General features: G+C 39.3%; 1 pseudogene; it reads left to right on the plus strand.

The window, feature by feature from the left end:
- Positions 1-17,552: 17,552 nt before the first annotated feature.
- On the plus strand, positions 17,553-20,369 carry LOC116537219 (annotated as a pseudogene).
- The last annotated feature ends 2,683 nt before the right edge of the window (positions 20,370-23,052 follow it).

A 23,052-nucleotide genomic window follows, 5' to 3' on the forward strand; every position in this document is an offset into this window, starting at 1 on the left:
CTTCTGCAGGCTAAATAAAGAGCTAGTAGAAGGAATGATACGAATGAGAGAGGCACAAAACTACCTTTGAAAGTGATTAGGGCTTTGTCCAGCCCATCATAGTCTACGGGAGCTCATGTGGTGAGATTAGCAGAAATGACTCATTTTTCATTGGTTCATGCCCCTACAGGGCCCTTTAAGTGTTTTTTGGAGTCCCCAGGTATATCTCAGGTATATTTATGAACATGTCAGTTTCATCTGAGTGCTGCTATTGTCTTTCTGTTCCCTGCCAGACGTGTCCAGGATGTGGCCCTCCAACTACAACTGAAACCTGGAACCCCCAAGATATCAGCACTGCACAGCTGTCTCCCTCACTTCATCTTATGTTCTGTTGCAGAAGTGTCAAAACAGTATGATTGATGCCTTCATGTCTTAGAGAAACAGCCTTGCCAGGTTTCATCTACTGCACACCTCTTCTCCAAAGGACGCTCAGTTATTGTATGAAATCCAAGAAGTAAAGAACTGGGCACAGTCAAGGCTCATGCCTGTGTCCCAACACTTTGGGAGGCCAAGGAAGAAGGATTGCTTGAGGCCGAGAGTTCAAGATTAGCCTAGGCAACATAGTGAGACCCTGTTTCTACAGAAAAATTACCCAAGTGTGGTGGCACACACCCGTAGTCCCAGCTACTCAGGAGGCTGAGGCAGGGGGCTCACTTGAACCCATGAATTTGAGGCTGCAGTAAGCTATGATCACACCATTGCACTCCAGCCTAGGTGACAGAGTGAGACTCTGCTCTAAAATAATAATAATAATAAAATTTTTAGAAATAAAATAATTTTTTACAAGACTCATACACAATGGAGTAATAAACACTTCAAAGCCTCCCAATCCCTCTTGGCTCTGGCTGGTTGAAGATTTCTTCGTTGTCATCTTTTAGAAGGAAATTTCCTTTGGCTATCTTTTTCAGGAGGCATCTTAAACCCTCCAGCTACGCCCCAGTGGTCCTAAACCCCAGTCCAGAGCCTCCTTTATGACAATAAAAGTTGTTGTTTTATTTTCTTTACTCAATTTTCAATGCTTTTTCTTCTTAATGAGCATTTTCACTACCTGATTGCTTAATTAGATTACAGTAAACTTACTCAGAGGATCATGTTAAAATGAAGATTCTGCATAAGTAGATCTGGGATGGGCCCACCATTCTGCCTTCTTTCTAAGCCCACAGGAGATACAGATGCTTCTCATCTTGAGCCGACCCTTGGGAAGCAAAGTTTAAGGTATTTTTCAGATAAATATGACATGATTCCAGTTTGACTAGGAAAATAAATGCATCCCTGCATAATGAGCAGTAGCAGGGAGCATATGTTTGAGAATGAATACCTATTCTTGAAAATGCCCAGAATGTCGTCCATGACCACACTCACATAAGCACACTCTGCAGCAGAGGTCCTCACACCTGAGGGTGCATCAGAATCACCGAGAAGGCTTATTAAACACAGATTGTGGGCCCCACCCCCAGAGCTTCCACTTTAGTAGGCCTGGGTTGGAGCCCAAGAATCTGCATTTCTAAGTTCCCAGGTGATGCAAATGCTGCTGGCCCTTGGACCATCTTGAAAGCCACTACTGTAGCAACACTGAAACCAGTAAAATCCCCACTATAAGAAATGACAGTGTCCAGTCATCCGTGTAAGAAAAAATTACCCTCTGGATTCCTCCCCTGCTTCACAAAAATGTGAAATCCTCTAAGCTGGACTTACCTGCCTTCTGACATATGTCCCCACAGCTTTTGCAAAGGTTCACAAAGACCTTTCAATATTAATCTCCATATGTTTACTTTGACTTGTAACCTGGGTCTTTGTATTTAAAATAGATTATCTGTAGACAACATACACTTGGGTCTTATTTTTTCAATTCACTCTCTACTCTGAAAATTGGTCCCATATAGGCCAAGCGTGGTGGCTCACGCCTGTAATCCCAGCACTTTGGGAGGCCGAGGTGGGTGGATCACTTGAGGTCAGGAGTTCGAAACCAGCCAGCCTGTCCAACATGATGAAACCCCTGTCTCTACTAAAAATACAAAATTAGCTGGGCATGGTGGTGCATGACTGTAATCCCAGCTACTAGGGAAGCTGAGGCAGGAAAATCGCTTGACCCTGGGAGGCGGAGGTTGTAGTGAGCCAAGATCGTGCCACTGCATTCCAGCCTGGGCAACAAGAGTAAAACTCCATCTCAGAGAAAAAAAAAAAAAAGAAACTACCTATATTTAAAATGATTATTGATACAGTTAGATTAATATCTACCTTGTTTATCACTGTTATCTATTGGTTGCATTTGTTCTTTCTTTTTCTTAAAAAAAAAAAAAAAGTGATGGTGTCTCACTGTGTTACCCAGGCTAGTCTCAAACTCCTGGGCTGCAATGATCCTCCCACCTCAGCCACTCAAGTAGCTGGAACTACAAGGTCATGCCACCACACCCAGCTGTTCTTTTCTTTTTTGCCCTCTTTCTTTTCCTTCCTTTCTTCTCTGGTTTTAACTGAGTATTTAATATGATTAAATTTTATCTTCCTAGTGTATCCATTATACTTCTTTAAAAATTTTCTAGTGGTTGCACTAAAATATATCATATATACATTCTTAACTAATCTACATCTATTCTCAAAAAACATTATAACTCTTCAAATGTAGGACAAGCACCTGATAACAAGCTCCTGGTCCCAATTTCTTTTTTTTTTTTTAAGATATATATATATATATATATAATTGCACTTTAGGTTCAGGGGTTCATGTGCAGAACATGCAGGATTGTTGCATAGGTACCTACATGACAATGTGGTTTGCTGCCTCCATCCCCCCATCACCTATATCTGGCATTTCTCCCCATGTTATCCCTCCCAACCTCCCTACCCCCACTGTCCCTCCCCATTCCCCCCAACAGACACCAGTGTGTGATGCTCCCCTCCCTGTGTCCATGTGTTCTCATTGTTCAACACCCACTTATGAGTCAGAACATGCGGTGTTTTATTTTCTGTTCTTGTGTCAGTTTGCTGAGAATGATGGTTTCCAGATTCATCCATATCCCTACAAAGAACACAAACTCATGGTTTTTTATGGCTGCATAGTATTCCATGGTGTATATGTGCCATATTTTCTTTGTCCAGTCTATCATTGATGGGCATTTGGGTTGGTTCCAGGTCTTTGCTATTGTAAACAGTGTCCCAATGAACATATGTGTGCATGTGTCTTTATAATAGAATGATTTGTATCTTTTTGATGTATACCCAGTAATGGGATTGCTGGGTCAAATGGAATTTCTATTTCTAGGTCCTTGAGGAATCGCCACACCGTCTTCCACAATGGTTGAACTAATTTACATTCCCATCAACAGTGTAAAAGTGTTCCTATTTCTCCACATCCTCTCCAGCATCTGTTGTCTCCAGATTTTTTTAATGATAGTCATTCTAACTGGCGTGAGATGGTATCTCAATGTGGCTTTGATTTGCACTTCTCTAATGACCAGTGATGATGAGCGTTTTTTCATGTTTCTTGGCCTCATAAATGTCTTCTTTTGAAAAATGTCTTTTCATATCCTTTGCCTACTTTTGAAAGGGTTTGTTTGTTTTTTGCTTGTAAATCTGTTTTAGTTCTTTGCAGATTCTGGATATTAGCCCTTTGTCAGACGGGTAGCTTGCAAATTTTTTTCCCATTCTGTTAGTTGCCAGTTCACTCTAATGATTGTTTCTTTTGCTGTACAGGAGCTCTGGAGTTTAATTAGATCCCATTTCTCTATTTTGGCTTTTGTTGCCAATGTTTTTGGTGTTTTAGTCATGAAGTCCTTTCCTATGCCTATGTCCTGGATGGTTTTGCCTAGGTTTTCTTCTAGGGTTTTTATGGTGTTAGGTCTTATGTTTAAGTCTTTAATCCATCTGGAGTTAATTTTAGTGTAAGGTGTCAGGAAGAGTTCCAGTTTCTGCTTTCTGCTCATGGCTAACCAGTTTTCCCAACATCATTTATTAAACAGGGAATTCTTTCCCCATTGCTTGTTTTTGTGAGGTTTGCCAAAGATCAGATGGTTGTAGATTTGTTGTGTTGCCTCCAAGGCCTCTGTCCTGTTCCATTGGTCTATATCTCTGTTTTGGTACTAGTACCATGCTATTTTGATTAGTGTAGCCTTGTAGTATAGTTTGAAGTCAGGTAACATGACGCCTCCAGCTTTGTTCTTTTTGCTTAGAATTGTCTTGGCTATGCGGGGTCTCTTTTGGTTCCATATGAAGTTTAAGGTGGATTTTTCCAGTTCTGTGAAGAGGGTCAAAGGTAGCTTGATGGGGATAGTGTTGAATCTATAAATTACTCTGGGAAGTATGGCCATTTTCACAATATTGATTCTTCCTAACCATGAGCATGGAATGTTTTTCCATCTGTTTGTGTCCTCTCTTATTTCATTGAGCAGTGGTTTGTAGTTTTCCTTGAAGAGGTACTTTACATCCTTTGTTAGTTGTATTCCCAGGTATTTTATTCTCTTTGTAGCAATTGTGAATGGCAGTTCATTTTTGATTTGGCTCTCTTTAAGTCTGTTATTGCTGTATAAGAATGCTTGTGATTTTTGCACATTGATTTTGTATCCTGAGACTTTGCTGAAGTTGCTTATCAGTTTCAGGAGATTTTGGGCTGAGACAATGGGGTCTTCTAAATATACCATCATGTCATCTGCAAATAGAGACAATTTGACTTCCTCCTTTCCTAATCGAATACCCTTTATTTCTTTTTCTTGCCTGATTGCTCTGGCTAGAACTTCCAATGCTGTATTGAATAGGAGTGGTGAGAGAGGGCATCCTTGTCTAGTGTGAGACTTCAAGGGGAATGCTTCCACTTTTTGCCCATTCAGTATGATATTGGCTGTGGGTTTGTTGTAAATAGCTTTTATTATTTTGAGGTACATTCCATCAATACCTAGTTTATGGAGAGTTTTTAGCATAAAGCGCTGTTGAATTTTGTCGAAGGCCTTCTCTGCATCTATTGAGATAATCATGTGGTTTTTGTCTTTGGTTCTGTTTGTGCGGTGAATTACGTTTATAGACTTGCATATGTTGAACAGCCTCGCATCCCCGTGATGAAGCCTACTTGATCGTGATGGATAAGCTTTTTGATGTGCTGTTACAACCGGTTTGCCAGTATTTTACGGAAGATTTTTGCATCTATGTTCATCATGGATATTGGCCTCAAGTTTTCTTTTTTTATTGAATTTCTGCCAGGTTTTGGTATCAGGATGATGTTGGTCTCATAAAATGATTTGGGAAGGATTCCCTCTTTTTGGATTGTTTGGAATAGTTTCAGAAAGAGTGGTACTAGCTCCTCTTTGTATGCCTGGTAGAATTCGGTTGTGAACTCATCTGGACGTGGGCTTTTTTTGGTTGGTAGGCTATTAATTGCTGCCTCAGCTTCAGGCCTTGTTATTGGTCTATTTAGGGTTTCAACTTCTTCCCGGTTTAGGCTTGGGAGGGTGCAAGTGTCCAGGAATTAATCTATTTCTTCAGGTTTACTGGTTTATGTTCATAGAGTTGTTTGTAGTAATCTCTAATAGTAGTTTGTATATCTGTGGAATCGGTAGTGATAACCTCTTTATTGTTTTTTATTACATCTATTTGATTCTTCTCTCTTTTCTTTTTTGTTAATCAGTACTAATAAAGAATATGTTCACTCCCTTGTCCATGGGTACATTTTTCAAATGTGTAAATGATCCTATTATCCATGTCCCAAACTTATGTCAAAAGTGTCTTACTCAAATATTAAACAAGACTAGAAACCAGAGAAATACAAATGAAAAGAAGAATGAAGTATTTTTTACCCACACTACATTCACAAAGTAAGAAACTCCAGCAAAGCAGAGAGCACAGTGGAGCAGAAGTCAGGTGCCAGATGGCCTGGATTTGAATCAGCTCCACAGCTGACCACTGTGTCACCTTAGGAAAGTCACTTGGCTACTCATCTCTAAGCATTGGCGTTCTGATTTGAAAATGGAAATAATAATAGCACCTGTGAATGTTGTAAACATTCAATGAAAGAATCTATGAGAAGCTTAAGACAGCATCCAACAGAGGGTGAAAACTAAATAAGTTTTAATTCTTGCCAACTCCAGTGTTATTGTCCATGTCTGAAATACCCCACTGTGTCAGTTCCATACACGCCCAGTCTATAACCAATTCACACATCAAAACTTTTGGCTGAAATTGCCTAGTATTTCACACCCCTTTTGGCTTCTCCATCCCCATTGTCTCTTTAATCTTTTAAGAGTCGATAAGACTTTTGACCCTTTTTATGACTTTCAATCTCCACTTGTTCCTCCACATGGAATTCTACCCCTGGCTTGGATTTCACTACAGAATTTCATCTTTACTAAGTTTTGTTTTCAGCAATTCCATGGAAAGAACTCAGTGCCCATCCACCTCTTCCCACATGAGTAGACCTGTCACACTTGACCCTATTCTGGCTTCTTGGATTCCCATCTGTCAACAGGGCACACCAAAAAACTGGGGTTCAGCCTAGGAGGCCCCAGGGATTCTTGGCTTCATGCAGGAAGGAATTCATGAATCAGCCAATAGAGCAAAAGCAAGTTTACTAGGAAAGTAAAGAAATATGAGAGAATGAAAGAGTGGCTACTTCACAGGCAGAGCAGCCTAAGGGCTGCTGGTTGGCTATTTTTATTGTTATTTCTTGATCATGTGCTAAATGAGGAGTGGATTATTCATGAGTCTTCTAGGAAAGAGGTTGGGAATTCCCAGAACCGATGCTTCATCTCCATTTCAAACCATATAGGTCACTTCTGGATATTGCCATGGCACTTATAAATCGTCATGGTGCTGGTGAGAATTTCCTTTAGTATGCTAATATATCGTAATTCATGTAAAATGAGCAGTGAGGACAGTAAGAGGTGCTTTTGTTGCCATCTTGGTTATCTTGCTCTTGGCTGGCTTCTTTTTTTTTTTTTTTTTTGAGACAAGGTTTTACTCTGTTTCCCAGGCTGGAGTGCAGTGGTGAGATCTTGGTTCACTTCAACCTCTGCCTCCTGGGTTCAAGCAATTCTCCCACCTCAGCCTCCCAAGTAGCTTGGACTACAGGTGCATGCCACCACACCTGGCTAATTTTTGTATTTTTTGGTAGAGACAGGCTTTCACCATGTTGGCCAGGCTGTCTTGAACTCCTGACCTCAAGCCATCCACCCTCCTTGGCCTCCCAAAGTGCTGGGATTATGGGCATGAGCCACCGCACCCAGTCTTGGCTGGATTCTTCACCACATCCTGTTTTATCAGTGGGCTATTTGTGACCTGTACCTGGTGAAACCATTTCTGCCAAACTCCTATCTCATGTTCACTAAGCAAACTTTAATTGGTGACATAATCAGTAAAGTCTTTAAAAGGCAATGTAAAAAAATATAGAAGGAGCTTAAGTGTTCATCCGCTATGACTCAGTAAACTTGCTTTTGAAATATATCTTAAGAGAATAATGCAAAATACAGGTGAAAAAATACAGCAGACATTTTTCGACATGGCTTTGTTTATGATAGTAATGAATTAGAAGCAAACTAAATGTTCTACAGTGGAGGAGTGCTTAATTAACTGATGACACATCCATTCCATGGAATATTATACAGTCATAAAAAGAATAATTATGAAGACTACATTGCAACTCAGAGTAATGCTCATGAGTCAGTGAAAACCCAAGGATGCAACTGTATATTTTATACAATTGTAATTATGTAAAAATATGAATGCATATAGAAAGAAACAGGGGAATAAAAAGGATACTAACTGTGTTAATGGGATTTGGAGTGCTTTTCTTACCTGCTTTTTAACATTCTATAATATTACATTGTTTTCACGGTAAAAAGATGTCCATTATAAGTGTAAATAAACAGTTACAAGCCCAAATTCAGCCTCCAGAATCTCTTGTACTTTTAGCTCAAATGAATTATACTCCAGCCTTAATTTGCTCAAAGGATGTTCTAGAGGCAAATATTTTTTCTTTCCAGACAGAATAAAAGAAGTAGTTTTGCCGGGTGCGGTGGCTCAAGCCTGTAATCCCAGCACTTTGGGAGGCTGAGGCGGGTGGATCACGAGGTCAAGAGATCGAGACCATCCTGGTCAACATGGTGAAACCCCGTCTCTACTAAAAATACGAAAACATTAGCTGGGCATGGTGGTGCGTGCCTGTAATCCCAGCTACTCAGGAGGCTGAGGCAGGAGAATTGCCTGAACCCAGGAGGCAGAGGTTGCGGTGAGCCGAGATCGCGCCATTGCACTCCAGCCTGGGTAACATGAGTGAAACTCCCTCTCAAAAAAAAAAAAAAAAAAAAAGGAAGTCGTTTTTTTACTAAGGAAAATGTGACCTCCATGTTGAGTAATGTTATACAAAGATAACACTCTTGCTCCCGTATGAGCAGGGCATGTGTTTTGAATTGTTTTCCCCTCATGGAGATAGATTGGAGCTGAGCTATCTTCTCGCCTTTCACCTTGCTCTCTGTTCAGCTGATAATGAGGTATTTGTAAGGCTGAGGTCTAGGGAGCACTTGGGAGCCTGATTAGGCAAAGCAAATTGACCCATCTACTGAGCACTCTGAGACCTTCACCAAATGCTCAATCCAAACAAGCTAAATTGAGATATAACAGTATTGAGATAAAATGCTTGTAGGTGATTCTGTGCCAAGCAGGTGAAGCACATTCTTTGACAATGTAATGACAAATTACCTAGAATACCACCAGATAATATCGTGCTTGTTTTAATATGAAGCACTTGGAGAAATAAGGGGAATTATCTAGGTTAATGATAAAGAATAAATACTATACTTACTGCTATGGTTTGAATGTCCAAAACTCATGTTGAAATTTAATTGCCATTGTGATGGTATAAAGAAGTGGGACCATTAAGAGGTGATTAGGCAACGTGGGTGGAGCCTTCATGAATGGATCACTGGAGTGTGTTTATCTAGAGTGTTGATATAAAAACCAGTTGGGCTCTTTCTTGCTCTCTTGCCCTTTTACCTTCCACCGTGGGATGGCAGCACAAAGACCCTCTCCAGATGCAGCCCTTTGTCCTTGGATTTCCCAACCTCCAGAACTGTAAGAAATAATTTTTTTGATATAAATTACCCTGTCTGTGGTGTTCTGTTATAGCAGCATAAAACACATTAAGACACGTACTTACCAAATAACATACTTACAACCATAGTTTATGAGCATGACGAGGAGAGAGTATGTAACAAGGACCTCCTAACTTGGGCCTTCTTCCCTCCTACCATCTTACCTCTTTCTCGGTTCCTTCAAACCGACTGATAGTATCGTCTATACACACAGTCTCTTCTTTATTTCCCATAGGAATCTATAGGACTTGGCCTCACCAGTACACTGAAATTGCTCTAAGTTCACAGACAAACACACTGTTGCCACAGCATCTGTCTTGTCTTTACTTGACTCATCTGTAACACTGGATGCTGATGAACATTCTCTCTTGATGAGATTGTTTCTTACTTGACTTATTTACATTATCTCAACATGTTAGTTTTCTTTCTACTGTTCTAGGTACATATTATCATTCTATCTGTTTGAGCTCCTTTTCCTCTTCCTGCCTTTGGATCTTGGTGTTTCTTTGCTTGCTATGACTTCTCTGTCTCTACATATTTTTCCTGGACAACTTCATGCATTTCCATGATCCCAACTTCTGCCTACCCACTGATAATTTACATGTCTATGATTCTAAGTCAGACCTTTCTTCCAAGCTCTAGCCCTGTATGACCAGCTTCTTAAACAATCCCCCCTGTTCTGTGGGGGTACCTTGACTCTCCATTGTCCATAGCTGAATTCATCTTAGCTGTCTTCTCCCAAAACCAGTTTTTCCTCTAATATTTCTTATCTCCAAGACAGAAACCTGGGTGCTATCTTTAATGTCTGCTTTCCTTCCTCATATATAATGAATCATTATGTTCTTTTGATTCTACCTCTTAAATATTTCTCATACCAACCACCTATCCCCATTGCCCCTGTCTAAGTTCAAGTGCTTCTTATCTCACTTAAATTATTTCAACAGTCTCCTAATTTGTAGTCTTTCTAATTCCAGTCTTGCTTTCTTCTAATCTACCATCCATGTTACCATTGGAGTAATTCTGTCATTCCTCAAAATAATTCAGTGGCTCTGCCTTACAGGAGAACCCCAATTAATAAACATAGAAGGAATGATGGATATAGAAAATCATCACTGAAACAGGACAGTAATAACGGCTGCAGGCTAGGCCAGGCGCGGTGGCTAACACCTGTAATCCCAGCACTTTGGGAGGCCGAGGCGGGTGGATCACGAGGTCAAGAGATCGAGACTATCCTGGTCAACATGGTGAAACCCCATCTCTACTAAAAATACAAAAAAACATTAGCTGGGCATGGTGGCGTGTGCCTGTAATCCCAGCTACTCAGGAGGCTGAGGCAGGAGAATTGCCTGAACCCAGGAGGTGGAGGTTGCGATGAGCCAAGATCGCGCCATTGCACTCCAGCCTGGGTAGCAAGAGTGAAACTCCATCTCAAAAAAATAAAATAAAAATAAATAAAATAACGGCTGCAGGCAAGATCCATGGGTAAATGCTAAAACTAGTGGGCAAAAAATTAAGAAGAAAAAGAAAATGTATATAGTGTCAAAGGATGTCCCCTCAAAAATATTTAGCAATAACAAAGGGGAAAAAATCATTTCGCAGTGGATACAGCTGACATACACCACGTTAGCCAAGTGATCTAGGTTAATATCACCAATTATAAGCATATCAACTTGGCTGGGAGCAATGGCTCATGTCTGTAATCCCAACTCTTTGGGAATCCAAGGTGGGCGAATGGCTTGAACTCACAAGTTCGAGACCAGCCTGGGCAACATGACGAAACTTCGTCTCTACAAACAATACAAAAATTAGCCAGCCATGGTGGCACATTCCTGTAGTCCCAGCTACTCAGGAGGCTGAGGTGAGAGGATGGTTAGCGTCCAGGAGGCAGAGGTTTGCAGTGAGCCAGGCTTGTATCACTGCACTGCAGCCTAGGAGATAGAGCCAGGTCTCATCTCGAAAATAAAAAGAATAAAATAAAAAATAAGCATATCAATGTTAAGTACCTTGATATGATGCACTGAGTAGGGCAAATCACCTATGTCATATTCTTGCCAAAAAAATCATGACGTAGTTTGGATACATGTCCTTGCCCAAATCTCATGTTGAATTGTAATCCCCAACACTGGAGGTGGGGCCTGATGGAACACAGATCCCTTATGGCTTGGTTCTGTTTGCATGATAGCAAGTTCTCACACAATCTGGCCATTTAAAAGTGTGTCGCACCTCCCCCCTCAGTCTTTCTCTCTTGCTCCTGCTTTGCCATGTGACATGCAAGCTCCCGCTTCACCTTCTGTCATGAGTAAAAGCTTCCTGAGGCCTCACCAAAATACATGCTTCCTGTATAGCCTGCAGAACTGTGTGCCAATTTAACCTCTTTTCATTATAAATTACCCAGTGTCAGGTATTCCTTTATGGTAACACAAGTACAGACTAACATAAATCATAACTTCAATCTAATCATCAGAAAACTTCAGACAAACCCAAATTGAAGGACATGCTACAACACAACTGACCCGTACTTTTCAAACATTTGAAGGTGAAGAAAGCCATGAAAAGGCTGAAAAACTGTCACAGATTAGAGAATAGAAGGAGATCTGACAATTAATTCAATCCGATATCCTGGATTGGATCCTGGAAGAGAAAAAGAACTGCTGAGACTCTGAATAAAGTCTGTAGTTTAGTTATTAGGTATTCAGGTATTATACCAAGGTTAATTTCTTTGTTTTGTTTATTATAATGTGATTATATATAATGTTGAAATTAGAGAAAGCTGGGTAAATAGTATACTAATACAGATTCTACACTATTTTTGAATCTCTTATGTAAGTTAGACTTATATAAGTCTAAGTTAGTCTAAAGTTATTTCAAACTAAGACTTTTTAAAATTAGTGTCCCTAGTACCTATAGAATCAAATCCAATTTCCTCAGCATGACATTTAATATCCTTCATGATCTGACCTACTCGTCCAATGCTATCTTCTATCCCCTGTTCACAACATTTGCAATGTTTCAGCTATGTTAAACTTCTTACCTTGTGTCTTAGTCTGTTCCTGCTGTTGTAACAAAATATATTATACTGGATAATTTATGAACAACAGGAATTTAGTAGTCATGATTCTGGAGGCTGGAAAATCTGAGATCAAAGCACCAGCAGATCCAGTGTCTGGTGAGGGCCAGATCTCTGCCTCAAAAATGGCACCTTGTTGCTGTGTCCTCACGGGGTAAAAGGTTCAAGGCAGCTCCCTTCATCCTCTTTTGTAAGCGCACTAATCCCTTTCATAAAGGCTGAGCCCTCATGACTTAATCACCTCCCAAAATGTGCCAGCTCTCAATACTATCACATTGGGTATTAGGCTCCAACATATGAACCTGGGGGGACACCAACATTCAGACTGTAGAACCTTATACCACTTTTTAAATAAACACGCATGCGTGCACACACACACACACACACACACACACACACACAGCCCAAACACAGTTGCCCAATTTTGTTACTAATAGATATATGATGATATGCTAATTGCCCTGATTTGATCATAACCCTTAGTATCACATATTGGAATATCATGTTGTCCCCCCTAAGTATGTACAATTACTATGTGACAATTAATAATAAAAGCAAAAAAAAAAAAAAAAAGAATAAAGGGGCCAGGTGCGGTGGTTCATACCTGTAATCTCAGCACTTTGGAAGGCTGAGGCTGGTGGATTATCTGAGGTCAGGAGTTTGAGACCAGCCTGGCCAGCATGGTGAAACCTCATCTCTACTAAAAATACAAAAATTAGCTGAGAGTGGTGGCAGGGGCCTGTAATCCCAACTACTCAGGAAGCAGAGGCATGAGGACGCTTGAACACTGGAAGTGGAGGATGCAGTGAGCTGAGATAATGCCACTGCACTCCATCCTGGGGGATAGAGTAAGACTCTGTCTCCAACAAATAAAAAAATAAAGGAAAGATTACCCACCCCCTTAAAAAAAATTTAAAAAATAAACATAGGACTAAAATCCAAGTTTCCTGGTTCCCAAACTACTGGTCTTAATAGAATCAATATAATTCTAATTCACTCATTGGGCTCCCAAGTTATGACATTTGACATGTCATAGCTAAGTCAAGGCTTGAGTCAACTCAATTTTACCATCAACTTAATTGACACTTATAACAGAAAATAACACCCTATAATGGTATGTGTCACAAATGGAATGAAGGACTCTGAACTCATTCATCTCAAATGCAAATACTACAATCAATTCTAATAAAGCCAAAGATGGGCACATTTATGCACACTTACAAAGTACGTACTTCTACTTGCATTGGTCTCGTTACAATCCTGTCTAAATCCTGACGTGAAAATGAATACCACAGTGAAGAAATTACTGGTGCATATGAAAGAGGCTAGTCCAACTCCTTAATCCCCAACAGGGATTTGATTCTTTTGCTAGTAGTTCAGAAAGGTTGCATTAATATTCAGTAGTTAAAATGTGCCATTCTAAATTTTTCATAATTTCCCATGAGAGAATAAATTTTTTCAAAAATATTCCCAGTAGGTGAATAACTTTAATAACATGGTATCTGTGAAGATGGCAAATAAAATGACTCATAGACTTATAATTTGGCAAACAGTTAAAATAGCTTTTCTTTATAGACAAGTGTTAGTCCTGTTCATTTGAGGTTGATTGAGATTGGTTTTTGTACGTAAGTATGTTGACAATTCTTTGAGCTTTATTGACTTTTGGGTTCCCAAGTTCTTTACTGAAACCTGTATAAGCTAATACTTTAGAAGAGACAGCAGAAAGAAAGAGTATGGACAGATGGACCCAGAGGTGACAGAGATTTCTGAAATAAAATGAATGAATGTTAAGGGAAATTCTCTATTTCTCAATCTCCTGAGCTCTCTCTCCTCTATTTCTTGTTTGTAGAAGAGTGACCTCTATTTATTTATATATTTATTTATTTATATTTTTTTAAAGACAATCATGTTGGTCAGGGTGGTCTTGAACTCCCGACCTCAGGTGATCCGCCCACCTTGGCCTCCAAAGTGCTTGGATTACAGACGTGAGCCACCACACCCCGCCTATTTATTTATTTTTTAAAAAAAGTAGCAAGTTGAAGTAGCAAAAGAGGAAACCTCTTACTCCAGAAAGTAAAAGAGCTACTAGAAGCCACAGAAGCAGACAAGCAATCATAGCAGAGCAGAACGAACTGCAATCCCATGGAAGGCTTTTCTTCAAGGGGTGCTGGAGAGCACCATGGCGCACTCTGCAATTTACGGACAGGGCCAGATTAGAAAGCGCCAGGACAGACAGAGACACAGCAAACTACACACAGGCTAGTGATGAACTCTCTTCCAGAAATTGTTATCACTCAGGTAAACAACACTTTTCCTTGAAAGTGCCATGTCTGAGGATTTTAACCTTTTGAAGTAGGAGCTACTTTTCCGTCTCCCAAAGTCTAGAGGAAGATTTGTAGATTTGGATGGGTGCAGCTGGTAGTTCTCAGGCAGGCAAACATTCAGAGAAAAAGAAAATTAAAAAACAGAAATGGTGGGGGATGGATCAGGAGAAGGTTTAGTCCTAAGCCCCTCTCTCAGGAAGAGCACAGAAGAGTACCTTAAAAAGAACCACACTGAAGGTGGTAAAATGACTTTATGGATACCTACGTGTTGGGGGAACATACAGATAGATAAATGAAAGAGAGATAAACAGGAATTAACCTACCTTAGTAGAATAAGTTCTAGAAGTATATATCCATAGTATTAACAATGCTTATCTCTGACCACTGAAATTAAGGGTTGTGTTGTTTTGTTTTTGCTTCTGTAGCACATTTTTAATTCTTATAAGTCTCTAGAATAATCCTGGTCACTCACTGGGAGCCCCAGCTATGGGCAGCATCCTTTCTAGGAAAGTGATTAAACCAAATGGTGAAGTGCTGCTTCTGGCCTTACAATTTTGTAACAAAAAACCGAAGAGGGAACAAAAAAAAAAAAAGCCAACAGGATCTGGGTACTGTCCTAAGTGTTTTTACTAAAAAGAAGAATAAACTTCTAGTGCATACTTTTATAGAAATATCCATTTTATTTGTCAATTATCACCCAAATATTTTCATATCATCTTTCTTTATTATTTTTAATTTTTTAAATGTTTTTTTACTTTTTTTACAGACAGCATCTCACTCTGTTACACAGGTCTCACTCTTGCCCACTACTGTTGCTGCGGTAGTGCGGTCTTTGCTCACTGTAACCTCAAACTCTTGGGCTCAAGAGATCCTCCCGTGTCAGCCCCAAGTGGCTAGGAATACAGGCATGTGCCACCATGCTCAGCTATTTTAAACTCTTTTACGAGACTATAAAAACAGCAAATGAATTGCTTTACCATAAGGACAGCATTATACCTTACATTAATGGAACTCCAAATAAGGATGAAAATATTAACCCATAAATTCTCACCACTATCCCCACACATCTACAAAGGAACACACTGGTTTTTCTCCCAGTTTTTATGTTACACATGTTTGCTATGTTACATCTGAAATTAACTGAAGTCTACCCTTCAGTTGATTAAGTTCAATCCTAAACTGTTATAAAACAATGATTGTATTCACAGTGCTTTACTGACCTCAAACTATATAAAATGTATAATTATATATCATGATCTCCTGCAAAAACGGCAAGATAAAGAATTGATTTCTGGTTAAACCAAGCAGAGATCTGATTCATCTTATATTAGTTCATTCTCACACTGCTATGAAGAAACACGTGAGACTGGGTAATTTATAAAGGAAAGAGGCTTAATTGACTCACAGTTCCATGTGGCTGGGGAGGCCTCCGGAAACTTACAATCATGGCAGAAGGGGAAGCAAACATGTCCTTCTTCACATGGTGCAGGAGCGAGAAGTGCCAAGCAAAGGGGAAAAAGCCCCTTATAAACTATCAGATCAGCAGATCACAAAGTCAGGAGTTCAAGACCAGCCTGGCCAATATGGTTTCTAATAAAAATACAAAAATTAGCCAGGCATGGTGGCAGGCACCTATATTCCCAGCTACTTGGGAGGCTGAGGCAGGAGAATCGCTTGAACCGGGGCAGCAGAGGTTGCATTGAGCCGAGATCGAACCACTGCACTCCAGCCTGGGTGACAGAGAAAGACCTGGTCTCAAAAAAAAAAAAAAAAAAATCAGATCCCATGAGAACTCACTCACTATCAGGAGAACAGCATGGGGGTAACTGCCCCTGTGATTCAATTACCTCCCACTGGGTCCCTCCCATGACATGTGGGGATGGGAACTAAAATTCAAGATGAGATTTGGGTGGCAACACAGCCAAACCATATCACATCCCAAACAGCCTTTGTCATTAGCCCTTCAGAGCAAAAGCCCAGCTCTACTTTTCGGAGGCCCTGGCTCATGAGTACTCACAACCTGGCAGGAGGAAGTAAGTGTTGCTTCCACACTATCTTAGTAATTCAAATGTTGTGGTTCCTGTGTAAGCTGTATGACTCCCATCTACTGTAAGCTTGGTAGATCTGAAATATATGCTGACTTCTTTCCTAGTTATTTCAAGTGGATACTAATTAATCTGTTAACTCTGAACAAACTCCTTCCTTTTTCTGGAAGGGCCACACAAGAGAATGTTAAGATTTCCTTTAGCTCCAACTATCGCTGACCTCAACCTTAGAGCTTTTGCCCAGTATAAATTGTCCAGCTTCAAATTTATATTCATTCCTAAAGCAAGAAACAAGAATAAGCAGTAAATGGATAATGAATGAATGAACATAAGTGCCTCTACATAAAGGGATTTGGATCTAAATATTATTCTAGTTTCTTTCAAGGACAAGGCTCAAGAATCCCAACATGCTAAATATTTAAGTGTTCTCAGAAAATCTGCTGAGCCAAGTTCATGGAGCTATGAATGCTGTCTCCATGTGTTGCTGTTAAAATGCTTATTATAAATGCTGTAACCGAGATATTTTTCTTATTAAATAAGTAAAATAATATAAATAGATGCAATAGATAAGCCCCTCAAATCCTGTACAACACACCAAGAGAGGCATCTAGAATGTATAGCAGGAGGCAAGGCCATAATGGGAGGCTCAGATTTCTTCCCCAGATCTAATTTTAAAAACTTCAGTGCAAGCTCACTCCAAGGAGAACTTGTATTAAGCACAGACTCATTTAGTTTCTGCTGATGAACACAGCCTTGTGAACAGCTGATAAAGTCATCTCTCTTTCTGCAGAAGGGTGCCAAGAATGCAGTTATGAGTTTCGGCTCCAAATTTTAAAACCACTCTATTTACTAATGCAATTATAGGTTTGTTGCCATTGCACTAGGCTAAATATATAGGTGACTTGATTCTATCTTTGCTAATTGTCTTACTTAGCAGGCCTGGTAAGGAAATGCACTCCATCTATCAGAAAATACGTTCTGTGTAACATCCACACAGGAAATGAATGCGATGGGAGGTGATATGAGTATTTCTGGAAAAGTGTCAAAAATCCTTAACAAAAAAGTTGTCAGCATGAGCATGCTGACTGTGCGTTTTGAAATCTGGGTGAGCAAATGCTGGCAGCAGAGTTTTCAGCTGCCTTCCGCTGAGGCTTTACAGGGAAGCTGCCCCATGACCCACTGACAATGCACTGGGGCCACTTCCAAGGAATTTCTTATTGAATCTCTGTTTCACTCAATCTCAAAGCCTTCAAGATAGTCACATAGGATAATTCTATTACAATTCTTTACTCTAGACAATTCTTTACACTAGACAAATTCTTGATATTTTTATAATAATTCTATTATTATAATGGAACATAATTCTTTAGCCCGGCAGCTTGTTTTTAGAGCTGTTAAACCTATAAATAGGACAAATTACATGATTTGAAGGGCTCAGTACAAAATGAAAATGTTTTTAAAAATTATAAATTTCAAGACAGCAAAAACAGAGCATTAAATCAAGCACAGAGTTCTTCTAGGCAGAGGACCTTAGGTGACTGCACAGGTTGCACTCCCAAGAGGACATGCCCCGCCTCGAGAAATGTTATTCACCTTTCCTCACAGTCAGAGCCATGCTGTGTGTATAGCCTGCACTTCTCTCCATGTATCCACTGCAATTTCTCTGATCAACTTCTTACACATAGACAATGTGTGCCTGTTCGTGTGTGTGTGTGTGTGTGTGTGTGTGTGTGTGTGTCAAGAACCCTGGGGAATACATTTTGAAAAAAGAAGCAGAGGCTGGGTGCAGAGGCTCACGCCTGTAATCCTAGTACTTTGGGAGGTCTAGGTGGGCAGATCACTTGAGGTCAGGAGTTTGAGACTAGCCTGGCCAACATAATGAAACGCCATCTCTACCAAAAATACAAAAATTAGCTAGGCATGGTGGCATGTGCCTGTAATCCCAGCTATTCATGAAGCTGAGGCAGGAGAATTGTGTGAACTCGGGAGGCGGAGGTTGCAGTGAGCCAAGATTGTGCCATTTGCACTCCAGCCTGCGGACAAGAGCGAAATTCCATCAAAAAAAAACCCAAAAAACCGTAAAGAGAAACAGAGAACACTGCCTCTGATTTACTCTGTCTCATTGAGCTCACGACCAGGTGTGTTTAGGCCTTGGATTCATGAGCCAAAGCACAAGATCCTCACCTTTTGTCTCCTCTGTAAATTATTTTCCAAACATAAAACATTGCCTTAAACCTAGTAATATTAAATGATCACATTCATAATACAAAAAATAATAATATTGAAAGGAGAAATTGTCAGCATTTTACTTAGAGGTATAATAAGGCTACAGGGAGGTTAAGCATGAAATATAAAGTATGAACGGCTAGAATAGGCATACTTCCATTGATATTAATAATTAGCATCTGGCATTTAATCAGGAATGATCGAGACGTAATTTGTTTAAATTAATCCTACAGCATAACAGATTCAAAATCACTATAAATAATTTAAGGTTTTTCATTATTAATATTTTCTTTTCTTTAAAGCCTGAATTATCCAAAGATATTAAAAATGTTCTCATGTTAATGGACCTGGTTTTAGTGACCTATTCGAGTGCCACATCTGCAGAACATTGCTTAGGGAAATTTTCGAAGAGTTAATAAATACAAAGAAGAAAAAGGCTTAAGAGAAAGAATGAAAAGCAAATGGACATTCAATTATTTCTAGGCAAGGTTCATTTTTAGCCTGATTTGCGACTTTAACATGCACAGCTAGCGCCACCTATAGAAACAATAAAAATTCTGCTGCTAGTGAATAGGCTCTTTTGCAACAATTGAACTCAATCAAATGTCATGAAGCAATGAGTCAACATTATAGTTAAAAAAAAAAAACCCTCTGGTCTTTTTTCAATAAACAAACAAACAAACAAAAACAAAAAACAAACAAACAAAGAAAATGTACTCTAATGAGCCCCAGCACTGAGCCACAAAAGATTTATTGAAAATGGAAAACCTGGTTTATTATTAAGGCCGCTTCTAAGTCTTAACCCAGAATATTGTAAGAGAAAAACAAGAGAAATCAGCATAATAGCAATTTTACCATGGAGAGAAAGACCACTGAGCCTTTTATTTTAACTAAGATACAACATTGCGATTCCCGGTCTGGTCTGACCAGCAGCTTCGGATTGGCAGAGGGTAGGCGGCTCAGACTCTGTGAGGAGGCAAGGTTCTCAGGGGACAGGCCAACCAGGAGGACAGGATTCCCTGGAGGTCCCAGAAGAGCACCAAGGAGAAGATCTGTTTGTGGGTCTCCATTGCCCAGCTCCTGCCCACACTCCCGCCTGCTGCCCTGACCAGAGTCATCGTGTCTCTTGAGCAGAAGAATCAGCACTGCAAGCCTGAGGAAGGTCTTGAGGACCAAGAAGAAGCCCTGGGCCTGGTGGGTGCACAGACTCCCGCTACTGAGGAGCAGGAGGCTACTGCCTCCTCCTCTTCTACTCTGATCCCAGGCACGCTGGAGGAGGTGCTTGCTGCTGGGTCAACAGGTCCTCCCCAGAGTCCTCAGGGAGACTCTGCCTTCCCGACTACTGTGAACTTCACTGAAAAATGACATGGCTAAAATCTACTGACAGATGTATTACAGTTTTCTTTTGAGTTATACTTTATTACAATTACTCCTCATTTTTACTAGAGATATTTATAAGACGAATTTAGTTGTAAAACAAGTTGTAGTCTTATTCTCCTTGGCCCAATTATTTGCATAAAGTGGAGCAAGAGTAGTAAACAGCCATACAGGGTCTTTTGAAATCTGCTTTGCTGAAGCTTATCGTAAGGAATCTGGGATGAGACCTTTAAAAGCCTCTCCAAGCTACAAAGCCAAGCCATGAATTCACCATTTGATTTTACGTATAGTATCTGGTTAATTTTTTTGAGGTCCCCAAAATATTCTGGGGTTCCTTGGCCTGTCAGAAAGTGACATTTTTACTTACCTGAAGGCTAGAAACCTGGAAAGGGAATTGTGGAAACAAGGTATCAGAACAGTTCTTCTAAGGGCTTGAATGGCTCTTTAAAGTTAGCGTTAATTCCTTAAAGCAGTCTGGTTATACTTGAAAATATGGCCTCCCAGTCAAAACCTTGGTAATATAACCTGTGTTTCCAATTGTTCTGCAGCGAAGAAAGCAAATATTTATTGAACTTGTGCTAATAGCTATATTGTCATAAAATAAAAAAATACAGATAGTTTCTAAATTCTGGAGAGATTAGGTAGAGAGAAAGGTAAATATTCTAAGTTTGTTCAAAAAGTACAATTTACCCAGATTTATAGCTTTTTTAAATGACTATAAATAACTTCAAAAAATAAAAATAAGTTTTCTTGACTTTGGAAAACAAACCGTAAAAGAAATCAACAACGATCTAAGCCAAAAAGAAGTCATTAAAAAAATCATTTTGGTCTTTCATTGGTTAAGTCTCATGTAATTAACTTGTTTTGCTCCACGTTGGGTCAGTAATCTTTATGAACACATTAGTTTCTTTGTGAAAGCTTTTACTTACTCTAATGATGTAATTTCTAAGTTTATTGAAAACTATCTATTGAAAACTATCTTCAAGGGTACTTGCCATGATCCTTTCCTATGAATATCCTTGAAGAAGAAGCAAACTTTAGAATACCTTTTCAGGAGAATAGAAGTAAAACAATAATTGCCTGAAGATGAAAAAAGACTTAGAGTAGCTATAAAAATGCAACTGACAAGGAAATTTGGTTAATTCTGTGGCATATAATTTAACTTAATCAGAATTATAGCCAATAACATATACCAAGACATATCAGAATTTTTTTGTCTTAGGAAACTCATGTGTTTTGGAATATATAGTAATAACACATTTATGCAAATATAACTCAAAGAAAGTTAAATATTATTTGTATTTGACAATGTCTCCTGCACAGTTTAACATACTAGGATAATTTAACAAATAATCCTAGTATGTGTCTTTTGACTTCAAAGGGCTCTTTTTTTGAATGTTCAAAAGTTAGTTTGAGGTCAAAAAGACCTAATTTAGAATTGGAAATTTGATTTTAGGAAGCCAGTCAAATATATCAGAAGTTTAAAACACTTGATCAAAATAGGATTACAGGTTGCTGGGAAATAATAACCATTCATTTAACCAAAGTGATAATTAAAATATTTCAGAAAGTGAAAACCTTTACTCTTTGATAGAGAGGAGACTCAATTTTTTTAAATAAAAGATCTAATACAGACAGCATGAGCTAAACACTTCCCTTTTCTGTTTTTGCAGTTTACTCAAAAGGTGAACCTAAGTTTTTTATTATCTTTTATTAATATTATATGCAAATCTTGTTAAAAAGAAAAACCTAAGTTGTTTTTTAGCAGTTACATTATTAATACTAAACCTAATTTTAATAAAACCTTACAAACAAGTTTACCTAGTCTTTTTGTTTTGTTTTTTGGTTTTTGTTTTTTTTGAGACAGGGTCTCACCCTGTCACCCAGGCTGGAATGCAGTGGCACAATAAGGGCTCACTGCAGCCTTAACCTCCTCTCAAGAGATCCTCTCACCTCAGCCTCCCGAGTAGCTGGGACTACAGGCCTGCACCACTATGCCTGGCTTGGTTTTTTATTTTTGATAGAGACAGGGTTTTGCCATGTTGCCCAGGCTGGTCTCAAAATCCTACGCTCAGTCTGCCCATCTTGGCCTCCCAAAGTGCTGGGATTACAGGCATGAGCCACCACACCCAACCTATCCAATTTTAATCAACATTGACCAAAAAATATAAGATGTCTATAAACTTTTTATAACCTCTTATAAATTTTTGATTCTCTTTCTTTCTTTAACTTTTTATATCCATGTAGTTTATCTCATTTATATCTATTTTATTTATTTAACAATTATGTTTGGAAATTATTTTGAAACATTACACAAATCTAGCTGTCATCTCAAGTTAAATTTTTCATTAATCACTTGTATATGACTGTATGTTAGGCAACTATTATAAAAACAAGAACTTTAGAAGTTAAATACTTGTATGTTTTCCTGATAACTCAGAAGACATAATTATTCTTATTAAACCAAGAATACTAATCTAATCTTACTTACCAAATGATTTACCTAAGTCACTTCAACTTAAAAAATATTTGGGTTTTTTTTTTTTTTGTTTTTTTTTTTGTTTTTTTTTTTGTTTTTTTGAGACGGAGTCTCGCTCTTGTTACCCAGGCTGGAGTGCAATGGCGCCATCTCGGCTCACCGCAACCTCCGTCTCCTGGATTCAGGCAATTCTCCTGCCTCAGCCTCCTGAGTAGCTGGGATTACAGGCACGTGCCACCATGCCCAGCTAATTTTTTGTATTTTTAGTAGAGACGGGTTTTCACCATGTTGACCGGGATGGTCTCGATCTCTTGACCTCGTGATCCACACGCCTCAGCCTCCCAAAGTGCTGGGATTACAGGCTTGAGCCACCACGCCCGGCTGGGGTTTTTTTTTTTTAAGAAATGGAGGCTTGCTCTTTAGCCCA

This window comes from Sapajus apella, unplaced genomic scaffold (genome assembly GCF_009761245.1).
Source record: "Sapajus apella isolate SASKATOON/1434 unplaced genomic scaffold, GSC_monkey_1.0 scaffold107, whole genome shotgun sequence".
NCBI classification, from domain to species: domain Eukaryota; kingdom Metazoa; phylum Chordata; class Mammalia; order Primates; family Cebidae; genus Sapajus; species Sapajus apella.